General features: G+C 40.8%; 1 non-coding gene across 1 annotated transcript; it reads left to right on the plus strand.

The window, feature by feature from the left end:
- Positions 1-11,424: 11,424 nt before the first annotated feature.
- On the plus strand, positions 11,425-11,498 carry TRNAP-UGG (transfer RNA proline (anticodon UGG)). Its single transcript has one exon. It is a non-coding gene; the product is annotated as a tRNA-Pro (tRNA).
- The last annotated feature ends 9,157 nt before the right edge of the window (positions 11,499-20,655 follow it).

The raw sequence follows: 20,655 nt of genomic DNA on the forward strand, positions 1-20,655 counted from the left end.
CCATGTACTTCACTTTGTGTATAAAGGTTGCCAATTGCTTCGTACTCGTAGGTGATGGAAGAAGAATAATAGACTTAACCTTGTCTGGATCAGCCTCAATGCCATTTTCTGACACCATGTGGCCCAATAACTTCACCCTTGGCTGTGCTAGATGACATTTCTTTGGATTTAGTTGTCCTCCACATTCATCATATCGAGCCAATACCATCTGCAGCTTCTTATGGTGTTCAGCCCTACTGCTATAAACACAGAAGTCATCCATAAAAGCTTTAACACAACTACCAATGAATGGTTCCAACACCCAATTTGCTCTCTCTTGATAGAAGGAAGGTCCATTTGACAACCCAAATGGCAATACTGTGTAGCAATAGCAGCCCCATGGCGTAATAAAAGTTGTCTTTGTGCGGTCTTTAAGAGCAATCTTCAATTGAAAATAGCCTGAAAAACCATCACACACACTGTACCTCTCATAACCTGCCACTGAATCCAAGATCTGATCGATGAATGGAAGAGGATATGGGTTCTTCTTAGTGGCTACGTTTAAGGGTTTAAAATCCACACAAATTCTCCACTTCCCATCCTTCTTTGGACTGACTACAACTGGACTCACCCATTCTGTGGTCTCCACTGGAACTATGATCGCTGCCTTCAATAACTTGTCCACCTCTACCCGCAAGGATTCCATTTGATCCTTCTTAGCCTTTGCCGCGCTGGCTTAGCACCTTCTTTCAGCTCTATATGCATCTCTTCACCCTTGAACCCTCTGATCTCTTCATATGAAGTAATGAACAAATCAGGAAAACTAGCCAGCATATGCAAAAATATATCCTTCTCCATAGCTGAGAGGTCTCCACTAATCATTTGCGTCATTAATTCCTGCTTCTTTGACAACTCAACTTTGGTTTGCATCAGCCCTTCAATCACTTCATAAGGCCCTTCACTTTCATCTTCAACTTCCTTCGCAAATGCGACTAAACCACACTCCTGGATTTCTTTGTCCATCAAAAGAAATGCAACATCAGCATCCTTATCACTGCTGGTAGTGCTATCACTGTCCTCATCTGTCACCGTGGAAGAGTCTTCATCACTAGACTCATCCTCATCTTCATAAAGCTCCTCTAATCGTTTCCTTGTGTCCATATTATAAAGCTTCTTGGTACCTGTCTTTCCATAGAGGCTAATCGTACCATGTCGCCAATCTTGAACAGCTCCCACTGCACGTAACCATGGTCTGCCCAGTATAATAGGATATGCTCCCAACCCTGCTGGCATCACATGAAAATCAACCACTGCCTTTGCATCATATGCCTCCACTTCTAAGCTCTTTACAACACCTAAGCATTTTACTTTTTGATGGTTTGCCAATCTGATCCGAAAACCTGACACCCCAGCCACTATGAGACCCATCTTCTCAACGCATGAGTGTGTTATGACGCATATTTGGGCTCCGCCATCCACATAACCTTGTCCCAAATTTTTCCTTTTATGCCACACATCTATTATTGGACAAATGTCTGGTAGCTCATCCATTGCCAACACCTTCACTGAACCTCTCTCTGGCTCTTTCTCCATTGGGTTAACCATCCTCTTCCACTGTCGCTTTAGCTTAGGCACCATCTCTATAAGCTGCCCAAAAGTAACATCTGCCTTCCTGCTCGTCAGATCCTCCTTCAAGTCATAGCTTAATTGCCCATCCCCTAGTGGAAAATCTGAAACATGAAACTTTCGACGAGCTCTCCTTTTTCTCTTGTCCTTGACATCCTCACCTTCATGGCTCTTTCCTTTCTTCTTACTAGGACCTGGGGCACTTCTTCCTTCCTTTTCCTCTGTGGTCCTCTTCCCAATAGGCATCACTAATGTATCCTCTAGCTTTGATGCCTTCTCCAAGGTGACTACACTTAGCACTTTTGTCTTCCCTTTTTCCTCCTGGGTCAGTCCACTGGTTCCTTCGTCTCCCTTAATTTCGATGCCATAATCATTTGACCTAGTTAGCACCTGTCTTGGCAATGGATACATGTCTCCCCCCATCCTTGGTGGCTTATCACATTGCGGGCTGATGTGACCCAACTCTCCACAATTATAACATGTGGGCGTCTGCCTCCAAAACCTACCATTGCTTTGTCCAACACCATTCCTAGGCCTTTCTTCACCTCCTTGCTGATTTGCAAACCTCCCTCGACCTCGATTATTTCCCACTTCACCTAGCATGTTTAGGCTGAGATTCTTCATCAAATCTACCATTTGCCTCATATCTTGCCTTAGCCCATCATCTTGCACTGCTGTAGTGACCATTGCTGGCATAACCTGAGTAGTAACAGGAACTACTGGTTCATGATGAACCCCTGACATGCGCCCTTGTAAAGACTCTATAGGCTGAAATTCAGACCTCATTGGCAAAGACTCCACCCCTAACTGGCTCATTTTCCTCAGCTTCCACTCTTTGTTCCTTGCTACCTCTAGTGCATCCTCATATCTCCTAGGCTTCTTTAGCTCCACTCTCCAACGTATATTCTCCCAAAAACCAGCCAAGAACCTGTCCTTCTTCATCATGTCACGCGGGGGTACCTGTGGTGCTAAGGCCTTTCACATTCGCTCCCATGCCAATGAAAACTTACGTATGTACGCATCTACTGGCTCACCTTCCTTCTGCACCAAAGCCTGTACTTCTTGCCACACCTTGTCAGGATCTTCTATCTTCACAAACTCCACTTCCAACCCTGCTCGTAGATTGTCCCAACTCAACCTTACAGGTGGATCAGCCACACGCAACTCCTCTTCAAATGCTTTAGACCAAACTCGTGCATCACTCTTCAAACAAATTTGGAGAAGGCGTAACATTTGCGTAGGGTCATGAATCTGGTTGCTAATGCAGGCAACCTCCATCTTTGCCAAAAATTCTTCCACATCTTCATCACTTCTTCCATGAAACTCCGGATAAGAGAAAGCCATGGCTACCCAAATTATGATGCTTTGAGAACCCCTTCGAACACACGTGCAAGAACCCAAAACTTTTCACTACCCAATCCCCAGAAACTTCAATGGAGCTCAACTTTAGATAAGGACAAACACATGCACATCAAATGAGTTTTCATAGTTGGTCATCGGAATTACAACAGGCAAAGGACATTCCGGGATCTCTCTCAATCTTCTTGGCCCAAACATAAAGACTATGCACTGCTGGAAAAAGATCTTCCTGGACACATGAACATGAATCTGAATTCTTTGAGTTAAATGAAAAGGAGTGCACTGAGGGCCATTTTGATCATCCATTAAAGCCAACCATGAAGCTCCCAAGAAGGCACACCTGACTCAACCTCTGATTTTGCCAAAATTTCAGCAGCATAACAGCATAAATGGCTCAAAATACCAAAAAACCAGCCATCATAACTTGGGAAAATTTCGACAGAGTTTCCCCAGAAGTAGAGCAGTAGGAACCCAAAATATAGACTGTATCTGTATGCATAAACTGCCAACAATAGAACCCGAGCATCAAATAGGAATCACTAGTACATAGCTTATGGCGAGGTCACAAAAAGGGTGCTCCAGCTACCTGTATCACCGAAAGGATCTCTACATTTGAGAATCCCCCAGCTCAATAAAAACCTCACGCTATCGACCCTCACACGAAGGCTAATGCAAATCACGTATAGTCAAGTCTCAGAAATGACTATCTTCCACACCAAGTCTCAGAAATGGCTGGGACTGCCAAATACAACCAAGTATGGCTCCACAAATGCGTACAATGGCAGTTTCCACAAGTAACGTACAATCCAGCAGACAATGCGCTCAAATAGGCGCCAAGTGATGCATTCCCACAACAACTGCAAGTGACATCACTGCTAGTATATCACTGTACTCCAGCTACCTGTACCTGTGTGAATCACCTGTACCTGTACCTGTCCCTGTAACCTGTAACCTGTAACATGTAATCTGCAATCCCGAAGCTCGAAGCTCGAAGCTCGAAGCAGAAGGTACTCGAAGAAGATCCTCCGTGGGGGCGCCAAAAGAATGTGGGCGGGATGAAAACACACACAGCGCCTCTATAACGACCCGACACACACTCTTGGGAAGATACACACACACACACACTATGGGGCACCACTCGGCTTACACAACACACCTGGCCGAGACAGGGAACACACCTCTGGAGTGAGAGGAGAGAGACTATCCACTTGCCCACTCCACACACACACACACACACCCAAAAAATCAGCTCAAAAGAGGATAATTTCTGATGTTTAGATACAATTGAGCTTGGGCCAACACCAATGGGGCAAACAACTCACACAATATGGGTAAAAGATACCAGATACAATCACAAATTGGAGAAGAAGCTTCACTCACCGGAGAAGATTACACAGAAAAACAATAGAAAAAGAGTGAAGAATTTGGCAAAATGAACAGCACCATCGCGTCCGGAACGGCCCAAAACCCCAGTCTACAATGTCAAAGTGCTCAAATCCGACCTCGGATGAGCAGTTTACGGCCAAAACAGGCTCCAAAAACCCAAAAAACACATCTGCGGCTGTTCCTCCTCTCTTCTCCATGTTTTTTCTGGTCTTCTCTCAGTTTTTTCAGTTCCCACACTTAGATTTATTAGTTGGGCACCCTTGGCCTTTTAGATGACCTCAAACGGACCCTGAACAGGCCAAAAACTGACCTCGCAGTGCATAGTTGTCACCTTTTTTGCATCATCCGCACACCTGGCACTCATTTCTTTTCAATAATGCGTCTCGCAACCACGTGAAGTGGCCCCAAAAAGTGGTCCTAATGATGACCTTTCTGCATAACTCTCACAAGAAAACACCACTTTGTGTCCGTATTCATCCACGTGCAAATATTGACCCCGTTCGGCCTCCTGACGCCACTCGATGCCATCTGACGCACGTGCTTACCTCATGTCGTCGGCCCGCGGATAGCTTCCTCGAGAAGTTTTACGCGCTATAAACTCCTCATTATTGTAGAAAAAACATACTGGTACTGGTGATAGTGAAAATCGATGCACTATGTACATGCTGTCCTACCTGTACACATGTGGGCCCCACATAACCACCTGGCTCTAGAAAATGGGCAATCCTTTATTCGATGCACCATGCATGTGTATGTACATATGCACAATCCCTTGCTCCAAAAAAATCCTGACAACGTCTCAACACGAGATCAACCCCTTTCATGTATAAGACATCACCAATCAATTTGTACTTGGATGCTCTATGCACAAAACCATACTTCTTAGACTTTTGAATGTTCTTCGGAATGATTCTTGTTAGCAAAAACTCCTCTTCTTGAGCCAAACTTTCCCAGCCATGATAAAGAGGTAAATTGGTCCTCAACAAAAATAGCTCCCCAATCATGCTTTGAGCTGCTTCATGTGCCTCTCCATTTAGAGCACGTTCAATGTGTCTGAAGCTCCATGCTTCAAATTTTTTTAACAGGACTTTAATTCTAAAACACATTTTCTTCAATGAGGTGTTCTTGCTCTTCCACACACCCAACACTTGCTTCACAACTAACAAGGAATCACCTTTTATGCTCAACATTCTAATCCCATGCTTCAAACAAATGTGTAACCCGGCTTCCAACATAGCATATTCATCCTCATTGTTACTATACGCATCCAATTTGAACCCTCTCTTGCATACTAGCTTCCACTCTGGATCATAAAGTGCTATACCCCGTGAAGCCGCATCATGGCTCTTTCTGTATAAGCCATCAAAGAACAAAACATGTGCATTGCTGATCTATGGCACTTCTTGAACTACCCTTTTCACCACCTCTTCCTTAACAATAAGGGGATTCTCCTTGTAAGTCAACAAATCAGCTAGGGTAGCTCTTGTGCTTTCTTCCACAAAAAGCATCTCAATTACCCATCTCTTGACCACATTTGACATGTTAGTGCCATTAATTAACTATGGAAAAAGGCGTAACTCGTTAAGAAAACAAAAAGTCGTGGTAGCAAGTAAAGACGAAAAAATCGACAAGCAAATTTTACACTTGCCATCACTAGCTCTACTTCCAACAATTTTCTTTCTGCTCCCAACTTCACTTGGCTTGAAAAATACACTGGCCTCATATAATGGTTGCTCTTTCCCTTTTGCAATAGCATGGCTCCAATGGCATCATCCCCTACTGATGGATTTACATAAAACACTTGCTCCCAAAATCAAGAGCCTGCATGGCTGATAGCCCCCCTAACACCTCTTTCACCTCTTGAAACACTTCTTCACACTTGTTATCCCATTGAAATGGATCATGCTTTGCCACTTATTGTAATGGATAAAGGAGCTGTGAAGACAATGGGATAAATCACGCCATGTACTTCACTTTGTGTATAAAGGTTGCCAATTGCTTTGTACTCTTAGGTGATGGAAGAAGAATAACAGACTTAACCTTGTCTGGAAGCCTCAATGCCATTTTCTGACACCATATGGCGCAATAACTTCACCCTTGGCTATGCTAAATGACAGTTGTTTGGATTTATTTGTCCTCCATATTCATCATATCGAGCCAATACCATCTTCAACTTCTCATGGTGTTCAACCCTATTGCTATAGACACAAAAGTCGTCCATAAAATCTTTAACACAACTACCAATGAATGGTGCCAATACCGAATTCGCTCTCTCTTGATAGAAAGATGGTCCATTTGACAACCCAAATGGAAATACCGTGTAGCAATAACAACCCCATGGCGTAATGAAAGTTGTCTTTATTCGGTCTTTAAGAGCAATCTTCAATTGAAAATAGCTTGAAAAACCATCACATACACTGTACCTCTCATAACCTGCCACTGAATCCAAGGTCTGATCAATGGATGGAAGAGGATATGGGTTCTTCTTAGTGGTTGCATTTAAGGGTTTAAAATCTACACAAAATCCTCCACTTTCCATCCTTCTTTGGGTTGACTACTACTGGAATCACCCATTCTCTGGTTTCCACTTATCCACCTCTTCCCACAAGGCTTCCATTTGCTCTTGACCCATCCTTCTTAGCCTTTGTCGCACTGGCTTAGCACCTTCTTTCATCTCTATATGCATCTCTTCTCCTTTGAGCCCTCTAATCTCTTCATATGAAGTAATGAATAAATCAGGAACACTAGCTAGCATGTGCAAATATATCTCCTTCTCCATAGCTGAGAGGTCTCCACTGATCATTTGTGTCATCAATTTCTACTTCTTTGACAATTCAACCTTGGTTCGCATCAGCCCTTCAATCACTTCATAAGGCCCTTCACTTTCATCTTCAATTTCATTTGAAAATACAACTAAACCAGACTCATGGATTTCTTTGTCCAACAAAAGAAATGCAACATCAACATCCTTATCACTGCTGGTAGTACTATCACTGTCCTCGTCAAACACTGTGGAATAGTCTTCATAACTAGACTCGTCCTCATCTTCATAAAGTGCCTCCAATAGTTTCCTTGCATCCATATTATATAGCTTCTTGGCACCTATCTTTCCATAGAGGTGTTAGGACAAGGGTCATATACCCTAAGAACTAGGTTAGTCACGGACTACGGCCAAGGGTCGGGCTAGGCAGTGTGGACAGGGGATCCGTCTAGGTCAAGGGGCTAGGAGCCCGCCTATATAAAGGGAGGTTGGGAGGAGGATCTCAAGGCCTAGTTCCCTAGTTCTTACACTGATATCAGTGTTGTTAGTCTCAAGGTGTGCAACATGGTCTAGGAACTTATGGAGTTTGGTTTAGCTAGTGTGTAGTAAGGTTGATGAGGGTCCCTCTCACTCATGTTGTTGAGTGTTTACAATACCTCCACACACACATACATCTTGTATTTGATGGATGTCATTTTTCTTAACATCATTATATGAGACATATTCCACATGTGGAGAATATGAGTCTTTAGGACTGACACTGGCACATGTTTAATGATTGTGTGTCACGATAAAGTCCTTAAGTGTGGTTCAAATTTGTGCATTAGACCATTTTGAGCACGTCATATTGGGAACAATTTCAGTGGCCATATATTTTTGGATACCTAGTAAAACTTGTGAAGGTTACAAGTACTATTGAACAACATTGACGGATGGTTGTTTACACATATAGCAAGGCTATGTATTGTTAATGAAAATGTTATATTGTGTGTACCTATATGTGATTTATGTTTCACATTCTATTATGGGTCAAATGTTTTAGCATGGTTTTGCATTGATTGTGATGGAAAGTATTTAGTTTCTTTCATAGATCTCTTTACCTTCATATTTCATGTGTGCTATGAGCATAACATCTGCCTTAAGAATTGGAAACTATAGTCATAGAAATGCAAGTCCATATCATTTTTTTTGAAATGCATACAAACTAGATGTTATGTTCCCTAGTGTTTAGCAAAGAAAAATTTCAAGCAACATTCAAATTCATGAAATTGATAGCTTATGAAGCATTTCACACTATAGGTGCAATGTCTCTATGAGATTTATTGTGGGTCTACCAATCACGATAAGAGGTCATAGCTTGGTATGGGTGCTTATAGATAAGTTGACTAAACTTGATAAAGTTTAGTCACCAGGAGTCATTCTCACCCATGATTACCAGTCATTTTGGGAGGTTTTTTTTGTAAATATTTTGGGAGAAACAACTTAATATCAATACCACAAAAGATAGGTAGTTTTCAAGTATTAATCTAGTGCTAGAGGATATGCTACGAGCGTTCGTTAGTGAGAAGAAATCCATTTGGAAAGATGATCTCTTTAATTTGGAGTTCCTTACCATGATGCAAAGCGTGTTGCAACTATGTTTAGTCCCTTCATGTTTATGCCAGGTTTTCAACCTTGATCACCAGTTATGGTGGGGTTGCTTACTGATGAGAAATGACATAAGTCAAGGACTTAATCTGTGCTAATGAGATTTGTCAGCCAATTCCTTTCATGGAAAGTTGAGAGGACGTGTTCTTTACATGTTCCAACACCTTCAAAAAGTATCATAAAATCTAATATCTAACCAACCCAAAGTATTTTCTCATATTGAGCTGATCATTTAATGTGGGAGAATAAACAAGAACAAGAGTTAGAATATAGACATGTGCTTTTAGATTTATCTCAACACGGGACCAAAGGCAATGGGTCTAAATGGGAGATGGTCTAGCAAAGAGAAATGCCAAGTAATGGAGCTTAAAAAACCTTAGGGTTAGCTTCATTAAATACCTCCAAAGGTATGTTAAAAGTCCTTAGACCTAAGACCTTAGGTAAGCTAGGTCTTAGCTTGAGGTGGGAACCCGGCCCAAGCTTGAGATGCTTATCGTGCTTGCTGACTAAGGTGCTTGAAGTGTTTGTCGTGTTTGATGACTAAGGTGCTTGAGGTACTTGCCATGCATATGGGAATAGGGGCTTAAGGATTTTGAAGTCAACATGGTCCTACAAATAGAGGGGTGAGCCTACAAGCTAGGGCATGAGAGAGCACACACACACTCACTCAAGGCAAGCCCAAGCCACAAGAGGAAACAAGGACACATGTCAAGTTCCTCCCCATGTAGTGTTTGAATCCTATTGGCTAGTCTTAAAAGGGGTCCAATGAGCATTTAGTTTAATTTAACATTTATCTAGGTATTATCTATCCCTCTCTCTCAAAGGGGTAAGGAGGACACCTGTCCAAAGACTACCCATGTTGCTTGGTATACTCCCTCTTACACACACTCACTTTCTCTCATTCTCACTTTGTGAAAGTGCAAGAGTTCATCTCCTTCTTCAAGCTTGAGAAATTGAGAGCCTACACCAACACTCTTGGCTATGGAATGCAAATCCAACCAAGAGCCATGCTTCATCTTCTTCATCTCCATTGCTATGCTACTATGCTATGCTAAGCTACAAGAGTAATACAAGTGAGGAGTCTATTTCTTTCTCGTATGATACTTCTTCTTCCTCTTCCCTTCCCTCACACCCTGCTAGCTCTCTCCACTTCTGAAGGTGTTTAAGGTCTTGGGATTGAGGTCGGGGATATGTTAATGCTTTTGAAAGTTAATTAAGTCCATACTTTTGGTGTGTGAAGTCTACCATCCTCATTGCAATAACGAGTTTTCAAGGAACACAATCTTGTATTGTACCAAGTCTCTCTTTATGGGGGAAACTATAATACAAAAGCCTTTTGGAGGGGGGACAGGCTCCACATAAATCCAATCCTCAACTAAAGTCAATTTCTCTAACCCTTCCTCTCTCTCTTTTACAAGTATTGTTCATGCCAAGCTAATTAGGTATAATGTTCATTTTGCTACCTTTTATCAATTACTCTTCTTATGCTATTTAAGAATTCTCTTAAAGGAAATGCTCACTATTATAATTCCAATTTTCACTACAGTCAATGTTATAGCCATTTTACATGACATTAGTATCAGAGATATTGGTTTCTCTTTTCTTGCTTAAGAAGAGAGGTCCTTAAGTTGTCCATGAAAGGTTGGACATACTCATTGCAAGAGGGTAAGTGGGAAAGGGATCTATTATCTTGGTTGAAAAGGACTTAGTTTGAGGGTACATCGTTGGGAACTATAGACTTAATAATGGAGTCTTTCCAAGCTTGCATTTGGCTTAAGAATTACTGAGCTACTAGCAAGCTCAATAGGATTCATAATTAACCGAGCATTGCTAGACCCTCTCCACTACTCTTTGAAAAATGAATAGTCTCTAAACCACGGGTGTGGCTACTTGAGAGCTAATTTTCAAAGGTAAAGAAGAGTAGCAACTAAGATTTTTGAGGGTACCAAAGCACAAGGTAGCATATAAAAAAGTTTAGTTAGCATGGCTGACAATAATAAAGAGAGTAGAATATATATTGACAACTTCAATTTTTCACATGAAGGTGCTATTGATGATGCCCCAATGTTTGTGAAATATCTTCTTACTAGGTTGTAACAAGCTATGGGCAGCCATGCCTTACAAGCCAAAGTTACCCAACAACTTTGTGCGCTTATGGGATTTCCCTACTCTCCAAGTAGAGAGAGAGAGAGAGAGAGAGAGAGAGAGAGAGAGAGAGAGATCTTAGGAAGCCTCTTGTTGAGACTTCCAAAAGAAGACTCTCTCCAATAAGAGACGAGGAAGAATCCAATGAACGAGAAATAAGTGAATCTCTGAATTCCTTTGAAGATGTGGCTCCATGAAGATGGTGGTCTTGACAATCCTCGATTCCTCCCAAGAGAAAAATATCATCCTATAGTCTTTCTCCTCATACTCTAAAAAGGAAGAGAGGAAACAAAGGAAGACAAAGGTGAGAAAGAGGTCACCCTCTTCTCCTTATTTATCACCTTCCTCCTCTTCCGAAAAAAGCAGTGGCTATTCTCCTAGAGAATATAAGAGGAGAGGACATCGCAAATCCTATGCTGCTTGGAAGTTAATAATTTCAAAGAGGGAGGAAAGAGTATCTCTTTTCTCACCTATGATGGCACCTTTGGTGCTACCAACAAACCATTACTGGGGATGGCCCACGAGGTGTAGTGCAGTCTGGTAGCGCATCTGTTTTGGGTATAGAGGGCCATAGGTTCGAATCCTGTCACCTCGATTATTGCCTAACTCGACATTTTGTCAAGTTTTGGCCTCTATCCAGCAATTTGATGTGACCTTTGGAGAATAGGGCTTCACAGATTCCTCCAAAGCTACATCATGTAGCTATGCACTTTCAAAAATTTTCTTGATAATGGTGGGCTAGTCTTCGTGGCAACGGTGAAGCTCCAAAGACATTGTTAACCACTAAAAAGCCCAACTTTGTATTATTTACTCCGTCAAACTCAATAAACTTATTTTTTGGGACTAGATTGAGTTTCCATATTGTAATATACTGAATATGAGAATTAGATGAACCCATGGGAGAAATTAGGAGATGATTCTGCGAAGATAGAACCTCCAAGGCTGAGGTATAAAAGCTGATTTTTGTAACCCTAATGATAACTTTTGAATTAATCAACTTTTGAGCTCAACTAAGTGTGTTGTGAGTTTGGTGTGAGAGAGTGACTGATCTTCTTCTACTCTTTGTGCATGCTATAAATGCTACATTGCAAAGGTGTCTTCACCATCATGTTAGCAATGGCAAGAGCTACAAGCTGACACCAAGCTTGCACGATTTCAATCTCTTTGCAAAGAGCTCTTGCATGAGCTTTGAGGTTATTTTTCTCTCCATCCGTGCATCGAATTAGAGATTTCTATATGTCATTGCGTTCATGGAAAGTAGATATAAACATTAGGCCTAAACACGTCTAGAATCAGTGACTTGTAATTTTTGGCATGTCCTCATACGCAATTTTTGCACCAAGTGTTTACAGGTAGTGATTTGGGCTAGATGCTTTAGGGTAGTGTCCTTTAGGTGTGTAGAGGTCACCCCTTGAGTTTTTTGATGATTCAATAACGTTAGGTCTTGTTTGCATGAGCGTAGACATCATAGATACAATAGCTTGCACGCATACGTAGTGTGCTTTGAGTTGGTTTTACTCATTAGTGATTGTCATTAGAAGGTCAAGTAGGTGATTGACACTTATCTATTTGTTTCCATTTGCCTACGGGTCAAGTTCCATCCTTGGTTGGCCTAGTTCTCACTTTTCTAGAAACTACGAGTAGTGAATATGTCCGACAACATTGGCCCCGCTGTCGGGGACGAGAGCCTTAGGTAGATGACCTTAGACTAGTCCTACGAGGTGAAATTTCCTCTGGATCTCTAGAGCCTTGTTATTTTACTCTATGTAAGACTCTCAAGGTTTTAGAGAGGTTCTAGAGAGTGTGTATCTCACATGGGTCTTTCGTGGTAGACAGTTTAGTTAGTTTGGTATAGTTGATTGTTGGTGTTTGATTGGTTGAGGGGGTGTGAAAGTGCATACTAGTCCATGTGTGGCAATAACGTGTGTTTCTACCCACGATTGCAAAACCCCACATGATGAGTAGGAGTAGTTGTAGATAGGACATGTGATTGTGATCTAGAGCTATCCATCATCAATGTTATTTTCTTGTATGCTTTCTTGCATAAGTACTCTCTGAAAAGTCAATTTTTAGAGATAACTTGCAATAAACAAGCTTCAATAGACATTTCTGCATGGTTGAGTGAGGTTGAGCAAGAGATCTGGATGAGAAATTTGCAATTTTTCATCTGCAAAAATCATATGCGTATGATGTCTTAAGGTCTAGCGGGAGATCAAATTTAAAAAAACAAAGTATACTAGAGTGTTCTAAAGGGGTGTTTCACTCTAAGTACACCTTGGGACTAAGGTTTTGACCAACAATTGGTCCCCAAAAGACAAAAGTCGAGTGTGAAAACAAAAAAATAGAAAACTTGTGGTTCAGTGCATGTTTTTGCTTTAAAAAATTATAAGAGTGCTTTGGAAGTAGTACTAGAGACTTGGGGAATCGTGTGCTTGAGTTCTAGACCAAATCTCCCAGCAGCAGCAGGCATCATACGCGTATGATGTCTCAAGAGTATATCTGCAACAAAAATGGGCATTTGACTTGACACCCATAGTCTGCATATTATATAGAGCAGATACACCAAGTTTCATCTCATTTAAGCATATGAACTAAGTATTGAGACAGTTGTACTCTTTTGGAAAACTTCTTGAGAAAAAGTGGTGATATGGTGCAATTTTTATATCCAAACTTTGGTGTGATCACTTGTGCATGCTGTACACATCAAGGGGTACCTAGGAAAGAAACAGAAATGCATTTTGACAACTTAGAAATCATACGTGTATATGTCTAGGAGGCCAAATTTTGGGCTAAAATGCACCCTTGTCTGAGCCATGGTGTTTAAGAGTATCTAAGGAGTAAATAGGCCAAGTCTCACTGACTTTGAAGCAATTCAAGGCTAATAGAGACCAAGAGATGGAGTTAAGCAAAGTGAATGCTTGATTTGACCATATCTAGCACAATAGGTATTAAAATTACATTTTGCAAGTGGCAGTGAGTTTCTTGATGTGGTGGGTATCCTCTAGAATGAGATTCACGCCATTATGACCAGAAAGACATCATACGTGTTTTTAGGAGTTTTTTTGGAAGAAGTGATTGTGCATATATACATACACATGAATGGTGCATCAAATAAAGAACTACCCATTTTCCAAAGCCAGGTGTTTACCTGGGGTCCACATGTGTACATGTAGGACAGTGTGTACATAGTACATCGATTTTCATCATCACCAATATCAATGTGTTTTTCTATAATAATGAGGAGTTGGTGGAGCGTAAAACTTCTTGAGGAAGCTATCAGTAGGCCGACGCCATGAGGTAAGCAAGTGCATCAGATGACATCCAGTGGCGTCAAGAGGTCAAATGGGGTCAAGACTTGCATGTGGGTAAGTGAGGACACAACGGGAATGTTTTCTTGTGATGATTATGCAAAAAGGTCATCATGAGGACTATATTTGGGGTCCATTTCATGTGATTGCGGGATGCATTATTGGAAAAAGTTGAGTGCCAGGTGTGCGGATGGATGTAGAAGGGTAACAAAAACGCACTACGTGGCCATTTTTTGGCATGTTTGGGGTCCGTTTGAGGTCAATCAAAAGGCCAAAGGTGCCCAAGGGATAAAGTGAAGTGTGGACATTGAAAAACCTGAGAAAAACCAGAAAAAAACTTGGAGAGAAGAGGAGGAATAGTCGTAACTCAATTTTTACTATTTGGAGCTTGTTTTGGCCATAGACTGCTCATCTGAGCTCGGATTTGAGCACTTTGATATTGCAAACTGGGGTTTTTTACCATTCCAAATACAATGGCGCTATCCATTGTGCCAAATTCCTCACTTTTTTCTGCTATTTTGGTTGTGTAAGTTTCTCCTGTGAGCGAAGCCTCTACTCAAATTTATGATTGTATCTGGCATATTTCATCTATATTGTGTGAGCTATTTGCCCCATTGGTGTTGGCCCAGGCTCAATTGTATCTAAACAAATAAAAAAATTCCTCCTTTGATCTGATCTTTTGTGCATGTGTGTGTGTGTGTGTGTGTGTGTGTGTCTGTGTTGAGCGGGCAAATGGATAGTCTCACCCCATTAGTGTGTTCCCTGTCTCGGCCAGGTGGGTTGTGTAAGCCGAGTGATGCCCCATAGTGTGTGTGTGTGTGTGTGTGTGTGTGTGTGTGTGTGTGTGTGTATCATCCCAACAGTGTGTGTTGGGTGATTATAGAGACATTGTGTGTGTTTCCATCCCACTCACATTCTTTTAGGGCCCCACGGAGGATCTTCTTTGAGTACCTTCATCTTTGGGATTACAGGTCACAGATTACAGGTTACAGGTTACAGGTACAGGTTATTCACACGGGTACATGTAGCTGGAGTAGAGTGATATACTGGCAAGTGAAATTCACTTGTTGTTGCTGTGGGTATGCATCATTTGGAACCTGTTTGAGCACATTTTCTGGTATTGTACATTACTTGTGGATATTGACATTGTACGCCTTTGTGGAACCATACTTGGTTTTATTTGGTAGTCCCAGCCATTTCTGAGACTTGGTTTGGAAGATAGTCATTTCTGAGACTTGACTATATGATATTTGCATAAACCTTCGTGAGAGGGTCATGGTGAGGTTTTATTGAGCTAGGGGATTCTCAAATGTGAGATCCTTTTGGTGATACAGGTGACTGGAGCACCCTTTTTGTGACCTTGTCATAGGCTATGTACTAGTGATTCCTACTTGATGATTGGGTTCCATTGTTGGTAGGTTATGCATACATATACAGTCTATATTTTGGGTTCTTACTGTTCTACTTCTGCGGAAACTCTGCCAATTTTTTTTTGAGTTGTGATGGCTTGTTTTTGTTCTTTTGAGACATTTATATTGTTATGCTGACCCCTTGGTTGGATTCCTACCAAGAAACTACTTAAACTATCAGTGAATTGTGACCAACATAGCTGATCGTGTCCACCAATTGTGATTGTAATCTGGGTAAGTTGAACTTACCTACTATCCCTTTGCAAATTGAAGACTTCTCTCCTTAAAAGGAAAACTGTGAAGAGGTCAATCAATGACTCTCAACACCTATGGAGTGAGTTTGCATTAGCAGGGCCCTACCCCTGAAAATACCACTCCCATAGACACAATCACTGCTATAAACTAAGAAGTAGATCCTGTCCAAGTGGAATCATATTCACAACTTGATCATGAAACAAAGAGAAAGATTCTCAATACCAAAAAGAAGTTAGTCATACTAGATTTTCTTTGGCTTTTTAAACAAGAGATTACTTGCCCTAAGGCTCTCTTAGCAGATTCATGTTGTCCCATGCAATAGTTGCTTGATAGCAAGGCCATGCCTACTTTCTACCCAAAGAAAGCATCATCTGTATTGGTTGCACCTTGTGAAGAGAGCCAATGAGATAAAGTGCTCGCCGTTGTAATCATATATAACAATCACAAGAAAATATACTAGCCTCAATTGTTATTGAGTAAAAGGTTATAGATATGGGTAACCCATACTACAACAACAACAGAAGAATCATTGAGAAAAATCATTGGAGACAAATAAGGGTTTACCTCGTCTTAAAAATCATGCGAGTCTAGTGCATGTGGACATCAGAACAAGAAGGAATCCACCGTGACTATGAGGCGGACAAGGATGTCCTCTTCTCGCCTATGGTCAAGATGACAACGCTTAGAACCGTACTTGGTCTTGTAGCGATTGATGACATGGAGCTTGTCCAAATGGATGTGAAGACAACATTTCTTCACGGGGATCTTGATGAGGATGTTTACATGCAGCAGCCTGAAGGGTTTTTTTAGGAGAATGCACGAAGAATATGATACCTTAGCCATTTCAGCTCGCTCAGCATCAGATTTGGGTGCATCTTCCTTGTTGAATTTCAAGAATGCTTGCATTGGGGTACTTAGTGCTTTCCCCCCCTACATATTGAAACGCTGCAAAACTTTCTCAATGTATGTTTCCTGAGGTAACTCAAGAATACGACGTTTGCTATCTCTTTTGATTCGCATGCCAAGAAAGTGTGTAGCATCCCCCAAATCTTTCATTGCAAAATTATTGCTAAGTGTTTTCTTCAAGTTGGCAATTTCCACAATGGATCTCCCAGCTATAAGCATGTCATCAACATACAAAACTAGAATGATCATCGAGCCATCATCTAGCTTTCTTGTGTACAAGCAGTGATCCTCTTCGCTCCTTTTATATCCTTGAGACCTCATACATGCATCAAATTTATGATACAACTGCCTTGAACCCTGATTTAAGCCATAAAGTGCCTTTTTGAGCTTACATGCTAGCTCCCCGCAAGATAGTGGGTAGTCTCATGTATGCTATGGTGGCCACAAGACCAGACATTGCTTTTGCAGTGGGAGTAGTGAGCCGATATATGGCAAATCCTGGCAGTAATCATTGGGAAGCAGTGAGGCACATTCTTAGGTACCTCAAAGGTACGGTCGGTAGGTGTTTACGCTTCAGGAACAGTGATGCATCCATCGTGGGTTATGTGGATACAAACTATTCGGGTTGTGTCGACAAATAGGAGATCGACATCTGGCTATGTCTTCATATTTGCTGGAGCAGCAATATCTTGGAGGTCATGTCTTCAAGATTGTACATCGTCTTCCACTATGGAAGCAGAGTACGTGCATTGTCGGATGCAAGTAAAGATGTTGTATGGTTACCTCGCTTGGTCAAAAATCTTGGCATTGATGAGACTCTAGTGATATATTGTGACAATCAGAGTGCTCTTGCATTGGCAAGGAATCCCTTGTTTCACTCCAAATCGAAACACATTGAAGTCAGGTATCATCTCGTGAGAGATTTCTTGGCCAAAGAGCTCATTGATTTAGTCAAGGTACACACTGACGACAACCCAGCAGATGCTTTGACAAAAGGCTTAGCTTTGGAGTGGTTTACACATTGCAGTGACTTGATGGGTATAGGTTGAAGCCACTAGATTGCTTCATGGTTGTACATAACAGGTCACTTAGGCTGCGTTGGCCTTTAACACTAGGTTGGTAACCTAACAGGACATAAAAGTTTCCTTTCAGGGTTTTGAAAAAAACCTCCAAGACCATAGTACATCCACTCATTTTGTAAAATCCTTTCATGAGGTTATAGTTCAAGGCCTACTACACATGGGAAAAATAAGAAACTTGTAAAATTTCTCATCTTTTGGTCACACCAAGCCTCCAAAGTTGATGGACCAATACATTTTCATCAAAACAGTCATTTCTTACGTTTTGTTGCATAAAAATAAGATTAGAGATTTTTGTAGGACTTGAGATAAATTCCCTAGTTAACTTCCATGGGTTGGTGATCAGAACATATGATTGCTTCTCACTCACTATTTTTTGTTTTGCCAAAAGAAATAGGTACAAAAAAGTTGAATTTTTACCATTCTGCAAACCTATCATCAAAGTTTCTATAGTCGCGCTCAATACAAATAATATATGCATGTTTTCTTAGTTCCCTATTCTCCTTTAGGTTCATAAGGAGCCATGGAGCATGTCAAAAGAATAATACATCTCTTACCAAGGGGAATCTTGGGGATAAAGATGAAGTGCTAAATACAGCAAACATGAAAAAAATGGGTTCAACATTATGAGTTGTAGAATCCCATAGAAACTATTCAATATCTAGCCAAATTTGATCCTTATGACTAGATATGGTTACTACCTACAAAATGCATGTAGTTGTCACAAGAAACTAACAATATTGAAAAAGCTATACTTGATATACTAGAATGTTTCATTTTCTTCTATAATTGAAAAAATCAACCATCGTTGTCTACTATGCAAAATAGGGTGTTAGGTGCCCCAAAACCCAAAGAATATTAGCTTTATGTTACAATATGTGACATAGAAAATCAAAACTGCATTTGGATATCATGAAAGCCACCAAAAAAATCATAGAAGAGCTAAAATTGGCTAAAAAACAAGATTTGACAATTTTTGTAATTTGGTCATAACTTACAACTTTAACATTTATTTCTCCCTAGAAGCATCAGGACATTTTGAGGACTACTAAAGATAGTTCTCTAGCATTATAGACCTCATAAACATGAATTCTAGACTGGTATAGTTGCAAAAAGTTGAAAAAAGCCAAAAACAGCACCCGTTTTTTCACACAATTTAGGTTGTGAAATGTTGTGCAAGGACAAGGTTAAAGATGGAATTGATATTCCAAAAAAATGTCGAGTTTTTTTCAGCTCATGAGACAACTTTCTAGACAGATAGCACCTCAAAATCCATTTTGAAACTCTTGACATCATTCAAGGAAAATGGTCACTTAACAGGACATAAAAGTGTCCCAGAACATAAAAGTGTCCCATTACCAACCTAGTGTTAAGTGGGATTTTGTTGGGATTCAGGCCAACTGGCCGAACATCCCACTTACTACTAACCCATCTACTAACTTAACCATATATACACTTATTCTTTAATACAACAGAATAAGGAGCTACAACAGGATAACATTGTTGTGCGCTCCACCCAAAGCAGGTCTCTCTCTCTCTCTCTCTCTCTCTCTCTCTCTCTCTCTCTCTCTCTCTCTCTCTCTCTCTCTCTCTCTCTCTCTCTCTCTCTCTCTCTCTCTCTCGCACTTGCACTCACAAATGCTTCCTGCGGCACCTTCAAGAAGAAGAAGAAAAAGTGTGCTATTTGTCAAAAAGATGGGCACTGAGCAAATCAATTTCCTTATATGTGTAAGCCTTGTCAGAAAGAAGATGTTTGTGTCAAGTATTGCATGTCGAAGTTGTGTAGAGAGTTGTATCAAATTATGCAGAGTTTTCAGGATGCATCATGTCATGAGGACATGTGTGATGCTCAAGAGGATCTAGATTGGTTTTTTTATTTTCTTGATGATGCACATGAGTGGCATACTAGTGAATTGGTAAGAAGAGGAAGTCATGCTCAACCGTAAGGCGCATATCCAAGTTGCAAGAAGCGGTTGAAAGTCTTTCAGAGAAGTATGAAGATGAGTTTGATGATTACCTTAGTGATGATGATGTCGAATTGTCTTTTTATCAACCTATTAGTGGTTTAAACTTAAAACAACCTCAAGTTGTTGGTTTTTAATTACCAACAATTTTTTCAAGCACCTGCAGTTTCAAATCCTCAAAATTTCAAAGCCTGAACCTAATTTTTCAGCACTTGAAGTTTTTCAACCTGATTTTGATGTTCTTGAATATGGGATCAAAATTGTAGATACTCAGATTATTGAAGAGAAGAAGTTGGTTCAAGAAGGAGATGTTGTTCAACGCAAGGGAGATGATGAAGGAAGAAGGAGGAAGCCAGGAGCAGCTCGTGAGCCAAAGGAGCCAAGAGGACTGCCAGCTATCCCCAAACCTCACATTGAAGAGACTCACCTCTTTGTAGGAAGAGAACACAAATTATCCAAAAGAAGAATTGATGATTGAGAAGAAGGAAATACAAGTGGGAGTGAGCGAGAGAAGCCAATATCCCATACAAACCCATATGCCAACATTGCACATCAATCTTGAAGAGGTTGAAATTCAAGGAGACATCAGATTACATTGTATTAAAATAGAATAGATGAATATACATGAATACATAAAGTGTACCAATGATGAGGATGATGTGATGAATCGGTTTTTGATGTATCTTGATGAAGATTATTCCACAGGTAATAGCTTGATGGGTGTTTGTGTTGATGGAGAAGAGTTTTTGGGAGTTTTCAAGACTGAAAGCCAATTTCTAGGAGTGGATATGAGTTATTTAGGTTGTGAAGACAAGGATCTTGACTTTCAGA

The sequence above is a fragment of the Adiantum capillus-veneris genome, chromosome 29 (genome assembly GCF_014529385.1).
Source record: "Adiantum capillus-veneris isolate H3 chromosome 29, ASM1452938v2, whole genome shotgun sequence".
Classification (NCBI taxonomy): Eukaryota; Viridiplantae; Streptophyta; class Polypodiopsida; order Polypodiales; family Pteridaceae; genus Adiantum; species Adiantum capillus-veneris.